Source organism: Triturus cristatus, chromosome 6, assembly GCF_964204655.1.
Source record: "Triturus cristatus chromosome 6, aTriCri1.1, whole genome shotgun sequence".
NCBI lineage: Eukaryota > Metazoa > Chordata > Amphibia > Caudata > Salamandridae > Triturus > Triturus cristatus.
The window spans coordinates 562,858,429-562,882,508 of record NC_140589.1 but is presented as its reverse complement, the minus strand read 5'-3'; the positions used below and the strand labels follow the sequence as shown (position 1 = coordinate 562,882,508).

General features: G+C 47.4%; 1 protein-coding gene across 2 annotated transcripts in view; it reads right to left on the bottom strand.

Annotated features, from left to right (window-relative positions):
• TTK (TTK protein kinase) overlaps window positions 1–24,080 on the bottom strand; it is a 650,127-nt gene that overhangs the window by 494,407 nt on the left and 131,640 nt on the right. The gene's annotated exons all lie outside the window — the stretch shown is intronic.

Below are 24,080 nucleotides of genomic sequence, written 5' to 3'. Positions count from 1 at the left end.
AACATTAATATTCACTGGCCTTATAGTGCACTCTTAACCACTGAATATAGTACAATTCAAACATGTTTATGCAAGGGTTAGGAAACTGCTAATATGTATATCAGGATGGTCAGCATGGGTGGCAGTGGGCAACTTATTCCATAAACTGGGAAGCACCAGGCTTTGACGTATGAGGTAGGACACCACCAGTCAGAAGCTGAAATGAGAGGGATAGATAAGAATAAAAGAAGGTGTGGAGAAAGGCAGAGGATAAGGAAATAGTCAAGAGTGGTGACTATTATGAAATCAACATGCCTCACCTTGGCCACTTAGAGAGACATAAGTTAGTCCATCTGGCTTAGACTCCAACCAACACTAAATGATGTATAAGAAACCCATTTCTTACCCATTAAAGCAGTATTGTACTTTTGACATCACAGGTGCATATGTTATGCATATTCCGGACCACCACATAGTCCTCACATTTTTAATTATAACTTTTTGCATAAAGGTCTACAAACTGTGGGAATCGACCAAGAACTGGTCAGAAAAGTCTTCTGAAAAACTGGACCTAACCAAGAACAGAGACTAAGGAAAGGATTCTGTGGCAGGGTGCTGCGCTAACCTTATGGTGACCCCAACAAAACTAGACTCAAAAGTCAGATTCAGACAGACATATAGCTACCCCAATACTACTTCTTGATTAGGTCTCAGTCTGATGGCCAGGGTTACCAAACAAAGATAAATGAACTTTCTCCCCAAAAAGCACCAAGGTCTGTAGACCAGTGCAGTAGTGACAGCTATAAAAATCCAGAAACATTAAGCTTTTGAAACTGGCCTGCATTTCAAATTCTTCTTTCAGTCTTCATAAAATTTCAGGAGGCACAGAATATGTGCATACCAGTATGTTGAATACTACAAATACTATGTTGGGATACATTCTTCACCAAATAACGATGCCAAAAGCATAATAAAGCTTACCCGAAGATTGGAAACTCTGATGGAAATGTTAGATTTCTGTACAGCTACTGTGAGTGAACTTAACTTATCTGATCACCTACAGTGAGCAATAGTTCCACTAGGTCAATGCCCCCAGGCTTCTCAGGTCCAAAGGCTTCCACTTGCAAGGAGGATGTCCTGAGCTCTAAAGCACAATGCCGTATTTTAGCAAAACTCCTGAAATAGGCAATGTTTTCTCTGGCTACGAGATCTGTCTCTGGACACGCCTGAATGGAGAAGATCAAGTAAACAGATAAGGGAAAAGCTCTCATCAGGGATTTCTGGAAGAAATTTTGTTCTACTTCAGGAAAAAAAGATTATATACCTGTAGTCCCAGTTCTGTATTACAGGAACTTTAATTGATATCACAAACGCTTAAATAATTCCTCACTGTAGGTGTGGACCGAAGAACACCTTTTTGTATAGTTCTCTTCAATGGAAACCTCATAAGAGAATGCTTTTTGTCCATGATTTTATACATAGATCTGTGCAAAGGAAGCCTAACAAGGCCTCATTTTTTCATAAATGTTCAAAGTAACACTCCAGATTATGCTCACAAAATTACAATGCAGCATTCAAATGCAGAGAAAACCCTTTTTTAGAAGAGAACAGGGTGGTATAAAAGCTTGATAGCCTTACAAAGAACACTGAAAAAAAGGGGGTCACCCTTTACGTACCTGGGACGCACTCCTTCCCAAAATGCATTGTACTCATATCCAGGTCTTTTTTACAGTTTAGTACAGCGTAAGATTGTACAGGCATAAATAAATGCACCGTATTTAAGCAACCGAAGAAGAATGCAGGTCGTTTATGACTTCAATGAAGACTCCTACAATGCAGGACCAGGACTACAGGTACATAACTTTTTCTGCTGCATCATAACATCTTTCTTGATCGTCATAAATGCTTGAATAGAGTAGGAAGCAAAGTAGTGAAGATAGCGGCAATACTGTGTAGTATACACACAAACATATATATACATGTCCAATATAGGCATGCGTTGAGTCAAGAAAAAAAAAAAAGGGCTCTTATTTTAAAACATTTTTAAGAACTTCCTCAGCTACTTTGGCCTCTGCTTGGGTATTGTACTCCAGACCGTGACTACTGAATGTATGTACAGATTTCAATGTTGCAGCTCCACACTGTGGTAGCCGATTTCCCTCTAGTGGAGTGTGCTCTCAATTTTGGAATGGATTATTTCCAAGTGGCCAGTCATTGCCTAATGTGACCATAATTTACAAAAAACTGTTTTGGTTTTCTAATCTCTTCAGTTTTTGCAAGATAAAACCATAGGAACTCTCAATTTCTAATGAGTGGAGAACCGACTGCTGGTGTAGTTGGGTTAGGGAAGAATGATGGCGAATAACAGTCTGATGTGAAAACTAGACAACTTTGTTAGGAATGAGTTCTTCAAACAACCCTATTTGAATGAAAAACAGTCAACTTCTCTAGCTGAGGTGACCGTGATTAAAAGGGCAGTCATCCATAAGAAATGCTGCAATGTTGCTCTATCGATACGCTCATAAGGAGGGCTTATCAATCTTGAAAGTTCTAGATTGGGCTCCCATGAAGCAGAGGGTTGTTTCTCCGGTAGAAAAAACATTTTAAGTCCCACTATAAAATCATTCATGACTGGAATCTTAAAGAATGAAATCTGATGTGGCAACTTTCTGTATGCTTCTGTAGCAGCCAGATGAACGTTGATAGAAGAGATTTGTAACCGATTTGACTAGATATTGCACATAAGTTAGCAATAATTATTCTTGGCATGAAATAGAATTATGAACCTTACAGTGGTACCAAATGCAGAATCTCTTCCATTTTAGTGCACAGCATGACTTTGCTGATGGCGGTTTTGCTTCTTTAAGGATGTCTATGTATTCTTGAGGAACATATAGAAGACTGCATTGTACCATCAGGAGCTTCCAAATTAAAGGACTACAGACTGGGGTGGCCTGGACTTCTGGTCAGCAGGTCAGGTCTACAAGAGTCTCTGGCCTGTCTCGAGCTATTGCAATCATTTTGATCTTGGATTTTCATAGTTTGACAATCGCCAAAGGACTGAGTGGAATTGGATAAAATGCATTTAAAATCGATGTTGAAAAAGTGATCAAAAGGGCATTGTCCACAGGGTACTGTGCTGGTGCCCTGGCCACGAAGTCTATGCATTTTTTGTTTCTTACTGTTGAGAATAAATCTAGCAATGGGAATCTCCATTCTTAATGGATGTTTTGTAAGACTTCGTCATTCAGAACCCATTTATTGTTTTCCTTTTGATGTCAACTGAGAAAATTGGCTTCTTGAATCCACCGTCTGAGTACTGCTGGCAGACACAAAGGTCCATTGCCACATTGTTTGGTTTTTAAGAAGCAGTTGTCTTGATCTTGTTTCCTCATTTCTTATTGTATAATGCATGGAGGTGGTAGTGCTTGTTTTAATCCATGGAGGGTAGAAAAGCCTTGAGGGCAAGGTGAACAGCCTTAATTTCTAAGAGGTTGATGTGGTTATCCTTTTCTTTAACTGCCCTAAGGCCTTGAATTGGCAGGCCACTGAGGCGGGCTACCCATCCAGAGCGTGAGTCATCCGTCACTATGATCGGATTTAGAATTTTATATTATTTTGGAAGAATACTCCTTTCTGAAGATTCTGAATGTTGCACCACCATGCTAGCAATTGCATTGCCTGGGTCATTCAGGTAAGAGGGTCCTCCCTTTTGTCTTTCTTCTGAGACCGCTAATCATCAAAACAATCGGAAATGTCTCAAACAGTCTTGCATTTGGAAATATATACTTACATGGTAATGGATCACAGGAGAGAGGCACCTTAAAGAGCAATAGGATTGGTGTTCACCTTCAACTCCAAGCATTTCTTAAAGATAGATGAGACTCCTCCGAAGGATACTCCTCTCTGTGTCGATTTTTGCTTCTAAGCAAGTAAGACACTGGGCTGGCCTTAGGATTAACTTTTACAGGTTGATATTCAGTTTTAGACTTTTTTCTTGAGCTGCTTTCCATAGAGAATCTGCTTTTATGTGCCAGTCATTTAAGTAAGGAAAACAAAATTTGTTTCTTTTTGAGGTGGGCTGCAACAACTGCCATTGTATTGTACTGCGACATTTATATAGTAATTACTACCAGCCGCAGCCACAGCAGGTAAGAGCGGTGGGGCCAGGTGATAATTTATAATAATTAATTTCCCCTTGTGGTCGTCTCTCGAAATCCACCCTCACCTGGCCCCCCGCCCCACCGCCCTTACCTGCAGTGACCGCTGCAGATTACTACATGTGTGGAGCTGAAGCGCTTGTCTCAATGAATAGCATGTAACACCATGTAAGTTGTGTAGTTGGAAAGATGTTTTAATTTTGACCCCATGTGAGAAGTGTTACCTGCCATGATGCGCATTATGACCAATGAGGAGTGCTTCTCATGCCATGAGAGACAGCGCGAAGATGTGTGTTGGCTGATGTAGTGTAATGGACAGACGTGCAGTTTTATGGTTTTCAACATGCTGGTAGTTTTTAAAAGGATTGCAGGTCCCTTTATGGTATTGAATAGGATATAGCCTGCTTAAATAGTTAAAGCACTGGGTTGTCCAAGCTGAGATTTTGTGTGGAATTGTGGTCCTGAGCTGGCATGTTTGGAAAGATCGGCTGGGATGGATATTTTCATTATCATTCAATATCTTAGTGTCTATGTGAAATGTAAAGAAGTGGTCAGACTGTATAGCTATTTGGGACCTGCAGTCAATTGACTATATAAAAACCACAAAATTGTCCAGTAATGCTTGACAGATCCCTTCAGTTATTACATGCCTGTCAATTTGGTTATGTACAGTGCTGGTGAATGACAACCCTCATAGCAAGTATGCCTTGTGTGAATTTAAAAGGTATAAGTTACAAATTGTTGCTGCGTATTATGGTTTTTGTATTATTGTGGGCCATGACATATATGGAAGTACATAATTATAGAATGCAATGGTGAACTATAAGTCACCCTTTTTTTGATTAGCTGCAAAATGAAAGCAGTTTGCTGGTTGAGGACTTTGCAATTTGTGGTTTGTAAGCTGAGGATTGAGCTTGTGGGTGCAACTGTTTTCAAGTCTCTTTTGCTGGGATGCAGGTGGTGCAGTTACCTAGGAAATAGCCAAGTGTTGAACTGTCTTCAGACATGTATATATGCTCCTGGGTTCTTCTTATGCTACCTGGTATTGAGTTCCAGAGCTTGTCGGCTTCTACTGAGAGAGAAATGCCTCCTACAGATTTCTTATGGAAAGGTGGCATGGTAAGTGGGGCAAGCCAAGAGCACAGTGTTTTGTTTGATTAGTATTGCTTGAATTTAACGTGTAGATATAGCTCCTTTTCCTTGGGAGGCTCTGAGGATAACACAAAGTGCATTGAACAATGATCTTCTAGCTATATAGGTAGCCAGTGTAACGACATGAGTGCTTAATAAACCCAAAAGGAACTGTAGCAATTGAGTACCACTGTTTGGCATTTTTCAGGAACAGGGCGAAATGGTCACTGGAGTTCATGCCCTCCCCAAGAATTTCTTTTTCAGCAAGTGTCCTCAGCAGCAACACTGCACCTTCTCACCTGTTGTGTGCCGAACACACCCAGTTAACTTTGAGATTAATTTGATCTAGTCATTGACCCAATAAGATTCCAGTATACACACCTAGCTCTGATTTTTGTGTTTTGTGTTCCATGGTCACGCTGACGACCCCAGCAGCAGCTCAGAGCAAGAACTTTCTCATTTGCTGCGTGCCCATCACAAACCCTACCCCCATCATAAAAAGCCAGATCCGACCCTGGAATAGATGTGATCCTCACTGGCACCCAGAATTATAGAGAACTCTTTAGCTTGGCTATTCTATAAATGGCCTAGCACAGTGCAGGATAGAAATATGACAATTTATTGATGGAAGCACTACCAATCATTACCGAAGAACCCTAACTATGGGTGTTTCAAGCTGTTGCTGTCCACGGGTATTTATTATGCCACACCAGTGCCTTACAGTGTGTATGAGCATACAACACCCAGGTGTCATGTTTCGATTCAATCTGGCAATGTAAATATCATGCCAAGACTACATTTACCTTCAACTAGGGGGCCTGAGGGAGGACCTCCCTAGAGAAAATATCTGGTTGCCAACTACTATTGTTCCCGAGACACAAATGGGACTGCATAACAGACATGTGAGGGCACTGGTGGTGAACATAAACTAGCATGAATCCAAGGGGGGGGGGGAGGGGTTGCTATGTTGATGACGACCAAGTCTTTTGGGATGCAATCGATTACTACAGTACTACCCATTTATGGCATGTGCTTTGCTACTTGTTCAATCAGAAAATATAAATAAATAAAGTTTCCCTTCAACTAGAAGCCTACCATTTCCTTCCTTATCCCACTTCACAGCCCATTGATGGAGGTTCCCTCCTGTTACCCTTTGGAATTATCATTGCTAATATAGGAATCCATATGCTAAATATAGTGGCCATTGCTGGCAGACTTCTTTGCATTCTTACACCTGGAGTAAACTTTGCTCATTGACACCAATAGATAAGACGTAAAATAGTTTAAAAATAGTCTCTGTATCACAAGATACAGCCTTACAACGACTCACACAGGGCATTGTGGCATGAACCACTTGACCGTATTGAGTGGCTCTCACTTTTTCAAAAGTGCCTATGCATAAATGCCCAAGCCAGACCAGCTGTAAGCAGTTGTCCCACCATAATAGTCATACAAATTGAGCATTGTCTGAAAAAGGGCCCCAGCACTACACCCAGCCCTTCAATGCTGGACTCCAAGTTATTTGACCTACATAAACACAACTCCCTACTTATTCCCCAACTGGGGTAGTATTAAACATGACAGCTGGCCAAGCTGCTGATCATACACCCACAAGATCATTTAATGGACCCGTGCCCCCATAAGAAATGCGGATCATTTAGGGGAATATCAGGTGTAACTCATTCCAAAAAACACTGCTGTGCACAGCATGCACTCAAGTTGCTGTCCAATGCACTTTGACAACATTAAGAATCTCAGACATTTTCTTATGTGCTGAGCTGCAACTTGAACATGAAATAAGAATCGGTAGATCTATGGAACAGAGCCAATCATGCTTTTTGATGCAAGGAAATATTTGATGGACAACAATCTGAACGATTCTCCGAATAGGTATTTGTTGACAAATCTGAGTTTTAATATTGGACAATATAGTTAGATTTTTCCTTTTTGGGGTAGCAAGAAGTACCAGAGTACATTTCCTTGTTTTCTTGTTGTTATGGAACTTTTCCTACAGCTCGTTTGGCTGATAGGACCGGAGACTAATGAAAGAAGTTAGTGATTCAATGTTGGCTTTGGTGGAACAAGTGGTGACACTGCCTTTAAGTGAATGTGGTAGCCACATCTTAAGATGTTCAACACCCATCTGTCTGTGGTTGCGGACTTTCAATCTTCCAGGTAAGACACCACCATTCCCTGTATATAAAAAAAAAAAAAAAAAATGATGTATTTTTAATTTTTGGCGGCATCAGCGGATCCTGGAGAAGCGCGGGCTCCATTGGCCCTTGGATGGCCCAGGTCCCGGGGGCATTTTAAATATAAAGGAGGGGGTACATGCCCCTCCCCCTCCGGGGCTAATTGACGCCTTGGGAACCACCACCTCCCCAGCCATATGGCCTGCCTTGCTGCCCTGGGGACCACTACCTCCCCGGGGGTGTGCTAATTTGAAAGCGGGAGGCAGCACAGCCCCACCGCAGGCCACCACCTCCCTATGACAGTTCAAAAAAGGAGGGGGGCCCAACTCCTGGAGTCAATTATTGCCCTAGAGACTCCCACCCTGAGGGCCAGCTCCGGCAATGTCCCAGGGTGTCCACCCCAAGACATTGCTGTGGCGCGAGCGGTGAAGCTCGCGCCAAGCCATAGCAAACAGCCAACTGTGTTCCGCTTCCAGCAACCGAGAGCATTAAGAATGCTCTCAGTTGCTAGAAGCTGAGAAAAACTGCTTTTATACAGAGGGAGCTGCATGTTCAGCAATTCCCCATGTGTAAAAGCAATGCAGGCTCCCGCCAGAGACAGGGAGCCGGCAGGGACCGCTGGGGCCTTCAGGCTTCCCCCACCGAGGTCCCCACCTGAAGTAAATGGGTGCCCTGGGTAGGACCAGGGAACTCAGATGAGAGGTGGAGTATGGCTGCGTAGCCGCCTTTCCTAATTAGAAAATGAATTTGAAAACAATCGCCCTTGGCCGAAATCAGGCAGGGGAGGGAGGGCACTCACACAGCCACACACTCAGCCATACAGCTATTCACACACCCACTTATTCACCTACAGAATCACACACACCCACCCACCAAATACAGTCTCTCAACACAGCCACTCACCCATACAATCACTTACATACCCATTCATATAGCCATACAAGCAAGCACCCATCTGCTCACTCACCCATACAGCCATTCACAGCCACTCACTCCAATACAGACACTAACTCTCAAATACAGTCACTCACACATCAACTCACTTAATCAAACACCCACTCAAACAGCCACTCACTCACCCATACAGCCACTTACACACCATCACTCACTCATACAGACATTCAGACACCCACTCACTCATCAATACAGGCACTCTCACACCAATACACACAAGGATACATGCAGTCACACAGCCACTCACATAAGATGTTAGAAGTAGAATCCCTCAGTAGTAGTGCATCTAGTATACTAATTTAACTTTTGTAGTAGGTTAGTAGTAATAGGAGTAAAGATACTTTATTTGGTTAAGAATAACCATCAAAGTGTACAAAACCAAACTACAATAGTATACATAAACCACATGATACACATCAGTCCCCTTATACGTCATTTAACATTGAGGAAATGACCGAGTTATTTCTCTGGGGGTTGGGGGGAAGGCGGGGGTGATTGACAGGGGCCTTGGGCACCTCTAGGACTGCACACCTTTGTAGCGAGTGCATAGCGGACTCTATTGCTGCTGGCTTAAGGGTATATCTTGCCCACCATTGGGCCCACTTGCCAATCTGACCTGCAGTCACTTCTATATGGGGGGGGGGGTTGACAATGGGAGGCGCATTTAAGAGAGATGCTCCCACCATATGCGTGAATTTGAAGCGCGCAAGATTTGCAGGCAGCCCTAACCCTTGGCCCTGGTAGCCCAGCACTGCACTTCCATTTCAACGACTGCGCGTGGGGTCTCTGCAGCCTCTCTCGCAGACTCACACCAGTACTTTTGTGCAGCCTTCTGCACACACTGCAGCCTGACTGTTTGTCTTACGACTTTAGTCCCATTGTACTAATGGGGAAACCAAACACCAAGAGAACAGGTGCCAAGCAGGCTGCGGGTAGCCTTCACGCCCCACGGCTGAGGAGACGGACCATCCACCGGCATCAATATGTCTTCACCTCGATAAAATCCGTGCAGCTATAATGGACACAAAGTCTACACTTCAGCAAGACATCGGTGCAGTGTCAGGGGGCATCGGACTCCTACAGGCCGATCACCGCAAGTTGGCCAACCAAGGTGAGGTAGTGGAGACATCTCTGGGAGAGCTGCAGCCTGACCACTGGGCGCTGACCAGCTGGGTGGAAGACCTCACTGAAAGGGTGAGCACACTGGAGCATCGGACTGAGAGCGGTAAATCGATGTAACAATATCAGAGTGGCTGGTATCCCCAAGGGAGAGGAAGGAGACAACATGGTGACTTACTTCGAGCGCTGGCTCAGGTCAGAGCTCGCCATGAACCGTCTCACGGTCTTTTATGCCTTAGAGTTGGCTCACAGGGTACCAGCCCACCCTCCTAAGCCTGGTCTCCAGCCTCGCCCGTGGTGGCCAGGTTGCTACATTTTAGGGACAGAATTGCTATTCTACAGAGGGTGAGAACTGATGGTCCCCATCACTGTGGATAACAGTAAATTATCTGTGTTCCCCGACTTTACGGCTACCATAGAAGCAGAACGGGCCTCCTTCTTGAATTTGAAAACGGCTCTCAAGGTGGAGGGCTTACAATATTCCCAACTTAGGATGGTGTTAGATTGAACCACACACTTTTGTGATGACCCGGGCAGGGCTTGGGAGTATTTGGAGGCCTACAAAGCATCCTTGCAAACGACATGGAGCAATTCTGACGCCCCCAGTCATGGACCACGAAACAGCTCATAGAAGCGTCAGAGGAGGTCGAGCACTGAAGAACAAGTTACCTACCTTCAGTAACTATATATCTGTAAGAGAAATATATTAGTTATAGATTCCTTACGTTAGAATGACCCCCATGCATCAGACTGGATCCGGAGAAATGTTTTTCTAGCAGTACCCCGGTGCGTCAGTAGGTGGTGTCGGTCGACTCCGCGTTAGTCCTTGGCGTCGTGATCGCCGGGGTGACGTCGCAGTATCTACTTAGATGCCACCCCTGCGCGATCATGTAAGTTCTTTACACGACATTCCACGCCAGAAACGCAGAGCCATGCAAGACACTGACCACTAGTGTACAAAGCTTGGGCCCTGAAAGGGAGTCCCTTACTCTAGAAGTCAGTTAGCAGAACAGGGAGGATAGGTGGGGCGGTAAGGAATCTGTAACTAATGCATATCTCTTACAGATATATAGTTACCGAAGGTAAGTAACTTGTTAATCTGAAAGAGACTATTAGTTATAGATTCCTTACCTTAGAATAGATACCCCAGAAATACCAACCCTGGAGGTGGGTCTGCAAACCAAGTTCACACCAGAAAATCCTGGATAACTGAACAGCCGAAGAAGCAGTCTCTCCTGACTTGAATATCCAGGCAGTAATGTTTAGTGGATGTGTGCAGTGAAGCCCACGTGGATGCCTGGCAGATATCACGGAGGGGAACTCCACATCACAAAGCAGTAGTGGTTGCGGTCGCCCTGGTGGAATGGGCGAGCAGTCCTACCGGAGGCTCCTTTTTCATCAACGAGTAACAGATCTTAATGCAAAGGACGACCCACCAAGATATGGTCCATTTTTTCCCGACATTTCTTGGCGCCCACATAGCCAACAAAGAGTTGATCGTCAAACTGGAATCATTTTGTGTGATCCAAATAAAGGGATAACGCACATTTTGGATCCAGATGGTGGGGTTTCTCCTCTTCCTTGGAAAGATGTGTGGACGGGAAGAAAGTGGGCAAAGTGATGGCCTGTCCTATGTGGAAAAAGGTAACCACTTTGGAAAGAAAAGAAGGTCTAGTTCGAAGGACAACCTTGTCCGGATGGACAGCAAGGAAAGGACGTTTAGAAGATAGAGCCTGAAGCTCACTCACCCTGCAAGCAGAGGGGATGGCAACCAGAAAAGCAGTCTTTAAGGTCAAGAGTCTGAGATGATAATTATGTAGTGGCTCGAAAGGAGCACACATATGGTAAGTTAAGACCAGATTCAAGTCCCACTGGGGCATTACCAAAGGAATAGGGGGAAAGAGGTGAATAATGCCCTTTAGAAACCTATTTACGATAGAGGACTTGAAAAGAGAAGGCTGATCAGGAAGGCAAATAGAGGCCGAAATGGCCAAAAGATAGCCTTTAAGAGTGCCCAGAGCCGAGCCCTGCTGGGCCAAAGAAAGAATGAAGAGGAGAACCTCTGGAAGAGGATCCGAAAGGGAATCCACAGCCTTTGCTTTGCACCATGCCACAAATTTGCTCTATCTACAGGCATATACCGTTTTAGTGGAGGGACGCCTGGCTGCCAAGATGACGTTACATACTTCGGAAGGAAGATGAAAAGCTGCCAACTGCCGCTGCTCAATCTCCACCCAAGGAGGTGGAGGCTGGACAGGTGCAGGTGGAGGACCATCCCTCTGCTGCTGCGCCAGAAGATTCTCCCTAAGAGGCAGACTGATCGCCATGTTCAAGAGCTTGGAATACCATACTCTTCTTGCCCAGTTCAGAGTCACAAGAATGACTTGGGCCCGGTTGCGCTTTATCTTCTTCAGCACTCTGGGCACAAGAGGTATAGGTGGAAAGGCATATAGAAGGCCTCAATTCCACTCTGTAGGAATCTGGCTCTGTACATACTATACCAAAGTGAGGTATAGTGTGCAAAGAGTCCAGTGGAACCCACAAGGTAGGCAGAGGTAGAGTAGATAGCACCTCACTTTCTATTGTGGTAGTGTGGTCGAGCAGTAAGGCTTTATCAGAGGACAGTGTTAAGTATTTGTTGTACACAGTCAGCAAATGAATTCACACACTCAAAAACTTAACTTCAGACCAATTATTTTTGTAGAAAAATATATATTTTTTTTCTTTTAGTTATTTTATTTTCTAGGTTCCCCTCATTTTTTACCTCCTGCGCGGGGGCACCTTGCCCTCTGCGGCTTCTGCTGCGCCCTCTGCTAGCACTCCACAGGCGGCGGCCGCCGGGGATGGCTCATGATGTGCGGTGCCTCCGTGCACACACCCTACAGATTCCTCGCTACCATTTTCATCAGCACTTGGTCTCTCCCTGGCGTTCCCGTGTCCTTCCTGCCTTGTTCCATGTAGCTTTTCTCCACATAATATACCGGGCTGTTTATGTATGGTTGTCCCTACAATGTATGTAACAGATGTGGTCTTAACTGTTTGCAGGATTTCCACCTGAATATATTTTAACGTGTTGCGCAATTTCTTAATAGGATCTTTAAAATAAAAAAATTAAAATAGAAAAAATAGGCAGCACTGTTACACCCTCAGCGGCACTAGGGCAGCCGGGTGCTGAGGCCCAATGTTATCCAATGGGGGCTAGGGGGCCTCCGGTTGATGGCTGCTGACGAGCAGGCCACTGGGTTGTGGGAGCAAAGCTCCTCTACTTAAGCTCAGGGCAAATGGGGGTTTAGGCTAGCACAAAAGATGCACCCTCAGCGGCACAGGGGTGGCCGGGTGCAGAGTGCTGTTTTGGCGTTGGGTGCCTTGTAGCTTTCAATGCGGAGTCTCCGGTTTGCAAAAGCACTGTAGGCTCGGGCCAAAGATCTTCTGGGTGCGACCACCACTTGGAGAGGTAAGTTGGGATGCTGGGGGTTGGTTAGGCACCATTGGTTGGGCCACCCAAGGCCGTGGGGCGTCGGGGTGCAGGGGTGTCTTTTGGGTCGGATCTTCTTACCAGCTCCTGGCCACGGTTGGGGTGACCTTCCGGTTTGAGGCTGCAGGCGTCGGCTGGAGACTTGAGGCTGGTCAGGGGTCACCGGATCTCGGGTCAGGATCCCCGGGGAGACCTCCTCTTGGTGTTGGGCCACTCGAAAACGGGCTGTGGGCGCAGGGTGCTGCAGACCCGCGGATCGGGAGTCTGTTTGAACAAATCCGGTGTTCACGGGAGACAGTCTCTTTGGGATGGAAGGCAGACAGGTCCTTCGGGTTTCTCGAGGTTGCTGGCTGCAGGGTGTCCTCCTCTGGTTAGCTTTGGCACAGCTGTTCGATCCTTCTTTTCTTCTTCTGGTTTCTCGTCTGAGGAAGCAAGGTTCAGGGGTGCCCGAATTTACTAGATTTAGGGGAGTTACAGGTAGGTAAAAGGTTCAATGGGTCCCTTCCCTGGGGAGCGTGCACCCCCTTTTATGCCACCCTCCAGTGGGAGGGGGCATAAGCCTTTCCCTGATATGCTGGTCCCCACCATCTGCAAAATAGCGGGGACTGAGTTGTGCTTCACCTCGCCTCTCCCGCCTGAGAGATGGTGTTGGCAGAGGTGGGTAAACCTCTCTTCCTCACTTGTTTTTCCCGCTGAAAGCAGCAAGTGGCCGGGGGAAGCTCACAAAGGCGGCAAGCCTTTGAAGCTTCCCCTTCGTATACCCTGCCCATCCTGGGGGAGGAGGCTTGGCACCTCGTCTCAGGATGTTATTGTTTCAGGCCCCCGAGAGCAGCAGGTTCTCGACCCAGTGGTCCACAAACATGTCTGATGGAGGCAGCTGGTGAGCAGCCACTAAGTGTGAACACTAGTGGTAGCTCGTTTTTCAGGGGGATTCTCTAAGATGCCTTCTGTGTGCATTTTTCATTAAATCCCACACTGGCATCAGTGTGGGTTTAAAGCGTTGAGAAGTTGGATACCAAGCTTCTCAGTTTTCAGTGTAGCCATTATGGTGCTGTGGAGTTTGTAATGACAAACTCCGAGCACCATATACTCTTAATGGCAGCACAGCACTTACAATGTCTAAGAATGGACTTCAACACTGTAGGGGTACAGGGATCATGCACCTGTACCCTCACCACTGGTATAGGGCACCCAGCAAGAGGGGTGACTGACCTATGCCTTGGCAGTGGGTTGTAGGCATGGCACACAGGGATGTGTGCCATGTTGACTCTTCAATTAGTTCTGCAACACGATACGCAGCATGCAAAGGCGGTATGTGAGTGTAAAGGTACAGGACCTCTAAGGGTGGCACAATAAGCGCTGCAGCCCTTTGAGGCCTTCCCTGGTCACAGTGACCTGGGCACCGGTGGTTCCATTTACCAGGGGCTGACCTGTAGCCAGAGATGCCAATTGGGTTTGGTTTTCAATGCAGGTTTAGGGAAAGTGTATAGGCCCTGGGTACCTGATTGGCAGTAGCCCAGGGAACACTCAGTGAAAAGCACATGCAGTTCAGCAAAAAGTGGGGGCTACCATGGATAAAGAGGGCACTTTCTCACACACTTGCGCAAAAAGCATCGCAGAGCGAGTGCTGCCTTGCAAATTCCAACGCGCAGAACTGCTGACATTGCATGTTCTCTTCAGTGGCGACCAAATCTAGCCAAGGCTCTCCCCACAGAGACCTTGTACCCCTTCCGAGTGAAGACGCCATTCGTGATCCATCATGCACCGGCGGGTGAGTTTGTCCGCCCTAGCGTTCAGAGAACCTGCCAGGTGTTGAACCATTAGGGACATACCCTGATCTTCCAGCCACGTCTAAAGATGAAGAACCTCCTGACAAAGGGTCCACTACCCCACCCTGCCTTGTGTGTTACAGTACCACATGGCGGTAGTGTTGTCCGTGAACACCTGCACTACCCTCCCTTTGACAGAAGGGAGGAATGCCTTCAGTGCCAGACAAATTACCCTGAAGATTGATATGGAGCCCGGACTCTGCCGGAGACCAGAGGCCTCTGATCTCCGCCTCTCCAATGTGGCTGCCCCCTCCCAGGAGTGACACATCCGTCACCACTGATAACTCTGGTTGGGGAAGGGAGAGTTATCTGTTGTTGACCCAATCCTGGTTCGTTAGCCACTACTGCAATTGGTGCGCAGTGCCCTCCGAGATCTGGACGCAATCGGTGAGATTTCCCTGATGCTGCGTCCACTGGAACTTCAGGTCCCACTGTAGAGCACGCATATGCCACATGGCATGATCCACCGGCAGGATGCAGGAGGCCATGTGGCCCAGCAGCCTCAAGGTCATGCTCAACGAAACCCAGGATAGAGGATGAAACATCGGTAACATAGCCTGAAGATCCCAGACTCGCTGCCCGGGAGGATAAGCCTGAAACTACACTGTTTCCAGAACTGCTCCGATACAAAGGAGCTTCTGAGAAGCAATCAGGTGTGACTTCGGCAGGTTGATAGTGAACCCCAGCGAGTGCAAGTGGTCCGCCGTAGTCTGAAGATGGGATACGACAGCCTGGGGCAAGCCCGCCTTCAACAGCTAGTCGTCGATAAAGGGGAAGACTAGAACCCCTGATCGGTGCAGATAAGCTGCAACCACCGCCATCACTTTCGTGAACACCCGAGGGGCACTGGTAAGGCCAAAGGGGAGCACGGTAAACTGAAAATGCTCGTGGCCTACCGTGAACCGCAGGTAACGCCTGTGGGCTGGCAGGACGGGGATGTAGAAGTTAGCGTCCTTCAAGTCCAACGCTACCTTCCAGTCTCCATGGTGGAGGGAAGACAGGACCTGACGTAATGTCAACATTTTGAACATCTCCTTCCAGAGGAAGCATTTGACGTACCTGAGATCCAAGATAGGATGCAGGCCTTTGTCCTTCTTGGGAACCAGGAAGTAGTGAGAGTAACAACCACGGACTACTTCTGGGACATGGCCTCGCTCAATAGCTCCCTTGGTCAAGCGAGCCATAACTCCCTGACGGAGAAGGGCCAAGTGATTCCCCTAGCGACTTTCTGCAAAACCCGCCTGTCCAACGTGATGTTGTGCCAGTGGGAGAGGTGATGGCGTATCCTGCCACCCACTAATAACTGGTGGCCCTGAAAGGTCTGACTAGGAAGGTTTGGAGGCTGCTCCAGAGGGGGCACTGGTGGACTGGCCCCACCGCCCCCAGACCCACAGCGGCGTGTCCCACATCCCGGGTGTGCAGAGTCTGGGTAGCTTGCGCCGGCCTGTGGCTCTGGGCGGATGTGGTGGGGCACCCCTTCCGTAGCCACGAAAGGGGCAAAAGGCGGACTGAACGGGGCGAGAGGTGGCAGCGAGGCCCAAGGATCTGACAGTAGCTCTAGAGTCCTTGAAGCGCTCAAGCGCACTTTCCGCCTTGTCGCCAAACAGGCGACAGCCATCAAAGGGCATGTCCAAAAGGTTTTATTGTAAATCCCCGGAGAAGCCAGTGGCTACCGACGTAGAAATTGTACTACCCAGCAAGTCTGCCATATCCAGCCCACATCGAATGGTGAACTTTGCTGCGTCTCTACCCTCTGCGACCGCACGGGAGTACGACCCAGGTCTCCTCCGGGGTACTGTGGGAGCACTTGCGCAACTGTGTCCCACACAGAGTGGGTGTAACGGCCCAAGAGACATACAGTGTTTACCTACCGCAGTCATAAGCTGACGGAAGAAAACATCTTCCCAAGATGGTCCAGCTTCTTGGATTCCCTACCTGGGGGAGCAGTAGGGAACGTGCCTTTGGGCGAGGAGGCTTGGACCACCAAGCTCAGGGGTTGGGAAAGGAAAATGGGGTCACCCGGAGCAGGGCGGTGGCATCGGGCAATCATCCTAGCCACAGAAGCCCCTGTGCTGGGCTTGGACCAAGTGCCCAGAAGGATGTCTGTGGGACCTCATTGAAAGGCAGCAGGGGCACCGAAGAGGACGCTGCCAACTGAAGCACCTCAGTCAGGAGGTTAGTCCTGACTGCTACCGTAGGAAGCTCAAGGCCCAAGGCCAAAACCGCTGGGGATTTTATGGTCTGTCTCGGGGAACACACTGCACCCTGATGGGAGGGTTTTGATTAGAGGGAGGCTCCGGGGAGTGGCGGTGGTCACTCACTTGTCTGTTCCAATGCAGGATAAACATCATACACTAACATGACTGACTTGGAGTATCCGACGCATGGGTTCAACCTCTAAGCGAAATACCATTCATAGATATTTGCGGGGAGTGCAGGTGGTTATGTTGCAGGCAACTCTATGGCTGGGAGCGAGGTGGAGCGTTTCAGGCGCAGGTGATGTGCCAATTGTATGCCTCCTCTTACTCTGCCTATGACTGGGGGGGTATTGATTTGGATCAGAGAGGGTTCACCCTTAGAAATCACATTCCGCCATTGGCCATGAGGGCCGGTATGTCTTTATCAAGGGCAGGCTATTAGGCAGGGATGTCACTTTAAGGCGTACCTATGCCCCAAATCAAGACCAGGTGGCCTTCTTTCGCTCACTCTCTGCTACTCTGGCACCATTAGTAGCAGATGACCTCTTGGCGTGTGGCAACTTTAACTGTATGGCGAATGTCCTGCTGCAGTTGCCTGGGGTGCTGGGACACAGGACAGCAGAGGGTTTTGAGATTGGTTAGATCGGTGAGCCCTGGAAGAGTCAACGCAACACGACACCAGATTACTTCTACTGTTTTCATATTGACCACCACCACCATACTCGATGGGACAAATGTGTGTGCTCAAACAGACTTAGACAGTATGTGACATACTCAAAGTACCTGGGGTGCACCCTCTCGTACCATAGTCCCTTATTGCTGGGTTTCTGGTCGGTGGAGGAATTCCGGGAGATCCCCACATGGCGGCTGAACCCACTGTCCCATTTGGTAGATTAGGAGGTCATTAAAGTGGTAGTTCGGGGGCACTGTGAGTCAATCAGTGGGAGTAAGAAAGGCATTAGATGGGGAACTGCGGGCTCTAGAGGACAGGTTACATGACCTAGACGATGCACTAAGACGAGAATGTGCTGCTCTGCCTCCGAGAGGCTTGGGAAAGCTATAATGCTGTGTTAGAATGTCTATGATGCCATGATTATAAGAACTACAACGCCAGGGCGCGCAAGGAGGGACAACCAGGTAGGCTGTTGGCCTGCTTATTTATTTATTAAATTTGTAGTGCGCAGCAGCTACCCAAAGAGGGTTTCCTGGCGCAGAAAAACTGATGCGAGACATAGATGAAAACATGCTAGCAGGTTATTTGTCAAAAAGCCACGTCTACAAGGATTTGCGGAATTGAACATAGTCTGTTTCGTTGCGTAGTGCTGTAGGCAGTGCGTTCCACAGTGAGGGGCCCAGATAGGAAAAGGACCTTCCGCCCATCCGGGATAGTTTGATTTTGGGAGTGATGAATTTACCTTGGGTGGAGGAGCAGAGGTTTCGAGAGGGAAAGTAGGGACAGACCAGGGGTTGAAGATATTGCGGGGCATTTCCGGTTTTAATTTTATGCATATAGCTCAGGGCTTTGAACTTGACTTGGTTCTCCACCCTGAGCCTGTGCAAGTTTTGTAAATGACAGGAAATGGAGGAGGCCGGCACAGAAGCCTGGTTGCAGAATTTTGCACCATCTGTAGTCTGCGGGTTACTTCTTTGTTAGGACCCAAGTAAAGCACGTTTCCATAGTCAATCTTTGACTTAATCAAGGCATTGACCACGGTTTTCTGGGTGGACTCTGGTAGCATCCAGTAGATTTTTTTAACCATTTAAGAACGGTAAAACATGTAGCTGCTACTTTAACTGCTTGAGAATGTATGTTAAGCGAGTCATCAATAGTGATGCCCAGATTTCGAGCGTGGGGGGAGGGTGTGGGGTGAGCGCCCACTTCACAGGGCCAGTGTTGAGGACCACAGAGATCCTTGTTTTTACCAAATACAAGGACCTCAGTTTTCTCTCCATTTAATTTGAGGTAGTTTTGTTGCATCCATGATGCTATTTTGCTTAGACCCAACTGCAGGGGTGAAGGATCATCTGTGTTCTTCGAGGAGAGAGAAGGAATATGCTATTTACCAGTATGCATCTGTTCTTGGCATGTAGAGCTGCAGATCTACACACTATGCATAGATCGCCATTTGGTGTTGGGCCGCCCAGATGTTTGCACTTGTTTTCGTCTTGGAAAGTCTTTGGAAGTCACGAGGTAGGTGACTCCTCCTTTGGATCATAGTGCGCATGGGCATCGGCTCCATCCTCAGATTGTTTTTCGCCAGCAGGGAAATGGAGTTTTGTAAGAAACAGGAAAGATGCCCATGTATGCTGTATCTAAATAAGATAATACTGGAACAGATAAAAGGTAGCCGGGGAGGCGGGTGGGCGTGTGTAGATCTGCAGCTCTACATGCCAAGAACAGATGCATACTGGTAAGTAGCATATTCCGTTTGAGGCATATGAGCTGCAGATTACACACTATGCATAGATTGTATAGCAGTATCCCCTCCTAGCGGCGACCACCAGTATCTGTTGCAGTAGTTTGAAATAGTGGTTTGAGTACAGCCTGGCCCACATTAGCCTGTTGTTTAGTTTGCACATCTACACAATAGTGCTTTGTGAATGTGTGCGGTGTAGATCATGTAGCTGCTCTGCAGATATCATCTAAGGGAATTTTCCCTAAAAATGCCATTGAAGCCCCCATCTTTCGTGTAGAGTGGGCTTTAGGAAGAACAGATAATGTACGTTTTGCTTTGTGGTAGCAAATTTGTATGCACTTGACAATCCACCTAGCTATCCCAGATTTTGATATGGGGTTGCCTTTGTGTGGTGGTGAGAAGGACATGAATAGTTGTTTGGTCTTACGAAAAGGTTGTGTTCTCTCTATGTAGTAAAGCAGTGCTCTTTTGACATCTAAGGTGTGAAGAGCTCTTTCTGCGACTATTTGTGGCTGCGAGAAGAATATGGGCAGCTCCACAGATTGATTGAGGTGGAAAGGAGAAATGACTTAGGTAAGAATTTAGGATTAGTTCAGAGAACAACCTTATTATGATGAATCTGCGAAAGGGTTCCTGAATGGTTAGTGCATGTAGTTTGCTAACTCTTCGTAGAGAAGTAATGGCTACTAGGAAATCAGTTTTCCATGTTAAGAATTGTAGCTCACATTTATGTAGAGGTACAAACGGAGGCCCCATTAGTCTTGTGAGAACGATGTTTAAATTCCACACAGGTGAAGGTGGTACTCTGGGGGGAATTATTCTTTTTAGGCCCTCCATAAAGGCTTTTATGGCAGGTACTCTGAAAAGTGATAGATGTTGTCTATTTTGTAGATATGCTGCTATGGCAGCAAGATGCGGTCTAATAGACGTGTAGGCTAAGTTGCATCTTTGGAGGTGTAGTAAGTAGCCTATGATGTGTTGGATAGACACATCTAGAGGATTGGTGGTGTTATGACAATATATTACAAAACGTTTCCACTTGGCTGCATACCATGCTCTAGTGGTAGGCCGTCTAGCTTCTTTAATGAAGTTCATACAGTCACGGGGAAGGTTAAGGTAACCGAATTCTAGGACCTCAGGAGCCAGATTGCTAGGTTGAGCTGAGCTGGGTCCGGGTGTCTGATCTCTCCATGGTTCTGGGTTAAGAGGCGTGGTGAGAGGTGTAACTTGTGGTGCGGAACTACGGAGAGTTCCAGCAATGTGGTGTACCACGTTTGTCTGGCCCAAGTTGGAGCAAGTACAATGAGAGTTAAGGAATGTTGCTGTAGTTTGCGCACCACTAGTGGAATGAGTGGGAGAGGTGGAAAAGCGTACGCAAATATGCCTGACCAGTTCATCCAGATCGCATTGCCTTTGGACAATGGGTGTGGATATCTGGCGGCGAAGCCTGGGCATTTGGCATTTTCTTGGGTGGCGAAGAGATCTATCTGTGGTTGCCCCCACATTTGAAAAAACGGTTGAAGAACTTGTGGGTGAAGTTCCCACTCGTGGATCTGTTGTGTTTGACAGCTCAACAGATCGGCTATGGTGTTTTGGACTCCTGGGACATGTTGGGCTAGGAGGAAAATGTTCTGAGGTATAGCCCACCTCCATATGTTCTGTGCTAGCTGAGAGAGCTGCAGAGTGTGTTCCACCTTGTTTTTGTATGTAGTACATGGCTGTCATGTTGTCCGTGCGGACTAAGACAGCCTTGCCGGATATGTGTTTTTGAAATGCTTTTAAGGCTAGGAATATGGCTAGTAACTCCAGGTGGTTGATGTGGAGTAACTTTTGTTGGTGTCCACCTGCCCTGCATGGTGTGATGTAGTAGGTGAGCTCCACAGCCAGAGAGCGATGCGTCCGCCGTCATAAATATTTGAGGAATCGGCTCTAGGAACGGTCGCCCTTTGGAAAGGTTCTTGGTGTTCTACCACTGCAGAGAGCGAGGAGTACGACCGTCTACCAACACCAGATCTGTTAACTGACCTTGAGCCTGGTTCCATTGGCATGCTAAGCACTCTTGGAGAGGACGCATCTTGAGTCTTGCATGAGGCACTATGAATATGCAAGAGGCCATCATCCCTATGAATTGCATGAACACTCTAGCTGGAAGAGTGTTGCGGTTGAAATTTGGTGAGAAGAGTTTGCATGCTTGCTATCCTGGTGGGACTGGGATAGGCTAGCGCCCTTGAAGTGTCTATTGTGGCAGCGGAGGTATTGTGTGTGGTACGGTTGCAAATGGGACTTGGCGTGGTTTACTGTGAACCCCAGGTCGTGAAGTTGTTGAACAGTGGCGTGAGTGTGTTGTACACACTGATTGTATGAGCTGGCTTTAATGAGCCAGTCGTCCAGATATGGGAAGACGTGGATGTGCTGTCTTCTTAGGTGCGCTGCCACCACCACTAGGCACTTGGTAAACACTTGTGGTGCTGTGGTGACTCCGAATGGGAGTACTTTGAATTGATAGTGCTGACCGTCCACTACGAATCTGAGATATTTCCTGTGAGCGTTATGAATGAGAATGTGGAAATAGGCATCCTTGAGGTCTAGGTTAGCAAGGAAGTCACCCTGTGAAAGCAGAGGAAGGACCTGCAGGAGTGTGACCATGTGGAAATGGTCTGAGTGTATGTATAGGTTCTGGGGTGTTAGGTCTAGAATAGGCCTTAGAGAGCCGTCCTTTTTTGGTATGAGAAAATACAGGGAGTAAACTCCCTTGTTTTGTTGGTGCAGGGGAACAGGTTCTATTGCATTTATTTTGAAGGAGGGAGATTACCTCCTACTTTAGCAGTAACAAAAGTTCTTGTGACATTGGACACTGTTTGGGTGGTATGTTTGGGGGGGGTAGATGGTAGTTCGAGACAGTAGCCTGATTGAATTATCTGTCGCACCCACCTGTCTGAAGTGATGTTGGCCCAGACAGGAAGGAATTATAGGAGTCTTCCCCCGACTGGAGTGGAATGGTCTGGGGGAAGTGGAGGGAAGTCATTGGGTGAGGGTGGAGGAAGAGCGGGAGTTGTTGGTTTTGCCTCTGACTTTGTTGTTGTTCCCCCTGTAACCACCTCTTTGGTAACCTCTAGTAAAGGTGGATTGGGTGGGAGCCTTGTAAGAAGTGGAGGGGCTATCTGAGGAGTAGCATCTGTGGGTGCTTCTGAAGGATGAGCGACGAAAGGAAACGTCTGGGAGCTTGCCACTGCAAGGTTCCCATAGATTTGGCTGTATCGGTATCCTTCTTCATTTTTTCAAGGGATACGTCAACATTAGGGCTAAATAGGTATTGCTCATTGAATGGCTGATTGAGTATGGAACTCTGGACTTCAGGTTTGAAACCTGAAATGCCTAGCTAGGCATGCCTACGCAGGACGACACTGGTGTTTATTGTCCTTGAGGCTGTATCTGCTAAAGCACAACGGATAGAGGTGTTAGAGATGGTTTTACCTTCCTGTATGAGTTCATTGGCCCTATTTTTATACCTGTCTGGGAGGTGCTGCATTTGGACTCAAGCTCATCATAATGTGCCCTGTGATACCTAGCTAACAGCGCTTGGGTATTAGCAATGCGCCATATGTTTGCCGCCTATGACGCCATTCGTTTGCCAGAGGCGTCCAGGAGTGTAGACTCCTTATCTAGTGGTGGTGCGTCACCTGATGATTGGGAATTGGCTCTTTTTCACGCTTTGGAGACTACAAGGGAGTCCAGTGGTGCGGGGCCTTTAATGTAGGCTGGATCAGTAAGGGCGGCCTTCTACTTTTTCTCTATTCTAGGGTGGATGACTCTAGCCCTGACCGGGTCTTTAAAGACCTCTTGTGCATGCTTAATGACCCCCTTAAGCATGGGTAAAATTGAGCTGGATCTTTGTGTGGTGTCAAAAGTGTCCATGAGAAAATCTTCCTCCACGGGGTCTGTGTGTAGGTCAACCCCGTGGTACTGGGCAGCTCTGTGAAGGAGCTGGTTGAAGCCGATGGTGTCCTCTGGAGGGGAAGGCCTGGAGGGATAGATATCGTCCTGTGGGGTGTAAGGGACGTCTGGGATACTATAATCATCCCAGGGGTCTGGGGAGCCAGTAGGAGTAGGGTCCCCTAGTGGTTGATCGTCCGCACCTCCCCCTGCATCATCTGAGTTATCATCATCTACTGGAGTAGGTGATGGTGTAGGAGAGTGGTGGGGGAGGAGGAGGAGGAGGAAGAGGAGAAGGGATCCTTAATGGAGAGGAAGCAAAGTCTCTCTTTTTAGGTGGTGGAGCCGGTGCAGGCATATCTGGCGGTCTCTTCTTGAAGCTAAGCATTAGGTCACCAGCCTTAGGATCCTTTACAAGAGTTTGTTGGGTAGGATCTGTGTGAAACAGTTCTTCTGTGGGAGACAGATCCTTCGGTGCCGACGGTGTTGGTCCCGTAGGCTTTTTCGGCGCCGACTCGGTAGCGGTTCTGGGTTTGGAACCATGCGGTTTTGCAGTGTCGTTGGCCGATGGAACCGGTTTCCTCGGTTCCGACGTCTTTTTTGGCTTTGAAGCATGGGTGGCAGTTTTTTGGTCGGCTCCAGGTATATTGTTGGTGTCGAGGAGCCAGTGCCAGTCTTCGACGCAGAGTGCTT